Genomic DNA, 3,970 nt, shown 5'->3' with positions numbered 1-3,970 from the left:
CCGTTTTCAAAGATTCCCGTTTTGGGTGTTTACACAGAAACGATAACGGTGGCATTTTGAAAAACTTGCACTTTGAAACCCGTTTTCAAAAATATGCGTTTTCAGTCCCCAAAACGCCGTCGTCGTGTAAACGAACAGGCAAAACACATAAAAAGTTTCCCGTTTTTGGCTGAAAACGTTGTCGAGTAAACGGCCCCTAATAAATTATACTTACACAGAGCAAAGTAAACGGCATACTTTGCTGCTATGTCGTGTTAATGTCATATTTGCTGTGTGGTGTATGTGAACTTAACTTTATTTGAAACTATTATTTCAAGTAACAATTACTTTGTAAAAAATACTATAATAGAATTGCAGAATCAACTAAATCTAAATAAATCACTTTATTTAAAATTATGTAAAATTGAATTTTTTTCCATTTTTAAATTATGTAATTTAGTAAGTAGCAGTGTTGGTGAAAGTTACTTTTAAAAGTAATGCATTATGATATTGCGTTACTTGATTAAAAAGTAACTAGTTGCGTTACTTAGTTACTTTTTATGGAAAGTATTGCATTGCGTTACTTTTGCATTACTTTTTGTCACATGGGCTGGGCTGCTTATTTGTTTTAACTAACAAAAAAACCCCCCAAATGTTACATTTTTGGCAACTTTCTCACCAAAAGTGAAATTAATAAGCTTCAGGCCAAAGGAAGTGCCTCTGCACCAGTGAATAAATTGGAAAACAAAGTAACGTATTTGAAGTAACTTGGAAATTTAAAAGTAATGCGTTACTTTACTAGTTACTTGAAAAATGTAATCTAATTATGTAACTCACATTACTTGCAATGTGTTACCCCCAACACTGGTAAGTAGTATGTAATGTAAATACATTTAATTTCCACAATTATGCGTGCATTTTTGCTTTATTTATTTATTTTTCATTACGTGTTTTTACTTTTGGAACAACATGAGGATGAGTAAGTATTGACTTCCTTTAAGATGTGTAGAATTGCAAGCCAATGGACTTTTTGTTCATTTAAGTCTTCATCTAATGATAAAGCAAGTCCTCTAATGAATCCGAAAGGTTTTTATTTAATTTTAGAAGTGACCTTAGCCGTATCATTGCGTGTGTTGCTTCATGAGTGAAGGTGAAGGCATGACGCTGAGTTGCGTCTACCGCTGCGAAATATCAGCATTACTTCCCTTTGTTTCTAAGTGATTTCTGCTCCATCTGTCTTGACTCGAGTTAAGGTCATTCTGTGCAGCTCCACATCACCTCCATTCTGAGCTCACAGAGGCTTCTCATGCTGTATGAATGTCTGCGATATCAACCATCAGGCTGCTTTTATTCCATTTCTCATGACAAATGGTGGAATATCAGCGCTGCTATTTTAGGGAAATGCTAAGAGGAGAGGATGATAGAGGATGGGTCGTGTGCCCGAGCCACAACATATCAATAGTTTGAAACCAATATGGTACATATACACGAGGGTTGGGTGATATGCCTAATACATTCAATCTGTTTTTCAGCCGTTTGGCGATATTTGAGAGAAATATATTTATTTGCTATGGAATGGCTTTAAAGCATTTTTTAAGTTTACAAAAGTATTGATGTACAGTAGGAGCTTGTAAAAAAAAATAAAAATAAAACTTTACATTTTTTTTACGTTTAATAGAAATATACCTTTTTTATTCTAATAATGATTGAGCTTAATATATATTGAACCTGAATTTTATAATAGATTTTTAGTAGCACTTATAATAAAGTCCCATTTATTAACATTAGTTAACTACATTTGTTAACATGAGCTAACAATGAAAAATCATTTTTCATTTGTTAATGTTGATTTTAACGTTGACATAAAATCCAAAAGTTGCATCTGTTAATGTGATGTACCTAACATAACATGAACTAACAATGAACGGCTGTATTTTTTTATTTATTGAAGATTAATAAATATTCTAACAAATAAATTGCTCATTGTTAATTTCATTCAACATATTAACTAACTTTAATAGGACCTTATTGTAAAGTGTTACCATATTTTAAAACATTTCTTCTTAAAGTTTCTTAGAGCATCCATATTTTGGCCTGAACAGACATTAATGCACTTACAATTTTAAATGCCAATGCAAAACAATAACAGTCCATAAATTTAAGAATTTTAATCAGTTTCAAGAATTGTAGTCACTTATTTATATATAAATCGGATTCGTCGTATTTGCACTGCAACTCACAATTTTCACAGGAATCTCAAAGTAGTCGTTAAGGACCACAGTTGGTCAAAGTGCAGAATCATTGTGCTATCTATATAAATATATATAATATTTAATAACTTGATTAACATAATCACACATCAATATTTGTAACTATTCTATAAATCGTCCATTCCTAAGATACACCACAGCTATTTTTAATATTTAGAACATCATGTAGCAGTAATGTAGAAGTCTAGTAGGTTCTCATTATTTGCAATCGAATATGCAGCTTTATTTTGAGGCGAGTTTCTAAACAAACTTGAAAAGGGCATGATCGCATAAGTGCATTTCCTGGTGAAAGGTGTTGTTGAAATGGATAATGCAAGCTTGTTGTATTAGCAAACGGGCATTATCCTTTGTCCTAGAGAGATTTATTTCCATTGAGTTCTTTTTGAATCAGTTTTAACATCTCAGATCCACAGAATCATTATAAGTATGTAATTTAACAAACCCTGGCCTGAATGTGCATCTCCCTCCACTGTTTGAAAAATTGTGCAATGGTTATTGTGAAAATGCTATGCGACTTAATGCTTGATCAGGTTCACTTAGCAAAACCTCTTGGACTGTATAGCCTACAATAAATACAGGTTAAAATGACCTCCCTCCAGTTAAAATTAGTAAAAGTTAACATTAAAATTATGACTTTTCTCTGCCAACTACGGACTTAGATGCAGACCTTCAGAAATGTTTCCAAGTCATCCAGAGTGCTTTGTCTTCCCTTGAGAGTGGATTCAAAGGGTGGGAAACTTTGCTTCCAACATGTGTTTTCTGCTGCTAATCTATTCTCTAAGATTGGAGGCTTGTGGTAACGGCTGGATCAGTCATTGTGTTCGTCGCTTGTCATGTTTGATAATGGCAACGTCAAAAGCCTCCCCGACTGTCCTCTCCAGCCTCCCTCACATACCTGTGAACTAAACTGCTCAGCTAGACTATTTTTGTTTTCAATTTGACTGTTCGTTGTTTATGAAAGGGCATGTTAACTTGTAAATTAAACGAAGATTGATTTCAGATTTGCTCCGTTTTGCTGTAAATCATGTTCAGTCACATCAGAATGAAACATTTTCTCCAGTGTTTTTTCAGTCTTGAGTGCATCGCACACCATAATTTGGCCAGGGAAGTCGTGTAGAAATGATTTAACGCCAGCTTCTTTTAAAGGGATATTCTACTTAAAAATGTAAATTATCATGCCTTTTCAAAACTGTATATCTTGAGAATTTTTTTTTTTTTAAACATACAGTAGAAGTCAGTGGGCTCCGGTGTTGTTTGGTTGCCAATATTTGTCAAAACCTCTTAATGATTGAAATTCATTTTCATATTAGGGTGGAGTATTTTTTAACATTAACACGTTTAAATACATTCCACAGATTTATTGACCAATTTTCAATACAATTTAGTAGGGATGCACCGAAAATTTGGCCACCGAAAATTATCGGCCAAAAATGGCATTTTCGTTTTTGTCCGAAAGCGAAAAACGGCCAAAAATATATGCTAATGTTATTTTATGTGTTATTTTATTGGCTTGTTCAGTATCATTAAAATTACTGAGGTAAATTAAAACATAAAAAAAAAAAGAATTTGATTAAAGAATCAGTTACTTTTTATATTATTTAATTACATTATAATTAATAATAATAATATTTATTATTATTGTTATTAAAGCAGTTTCGATGTCCGTTTTCGGCCAAGTGCATCCAGAATTTTTGGTTTCGGCCCAGAATGTTTGGTGCATC

Source organism: Sinocyclocheilus rhinocerous, unplaced genomic scaffold, assembly GCF_001515625.1.
Source record: "Sinocyclocheilus rhinocerous isolate Xijiao unplaced genomic scaffold, SAMN03320098_v1.1 scaffold103, whole genome shotgun sequence".
In the NCBI taxonomy this organism is placed as follows: domain Eukaryota; kingdom Metazoa; phylum Chordata; class Actinopteri; order Cypriniformes; family Cyprinidae; genus Sinocyclocheilus; species Sinocyclocheilus rhinocerous.
This window is presented reverse-complemented; position numbering follows the sequence as displayed.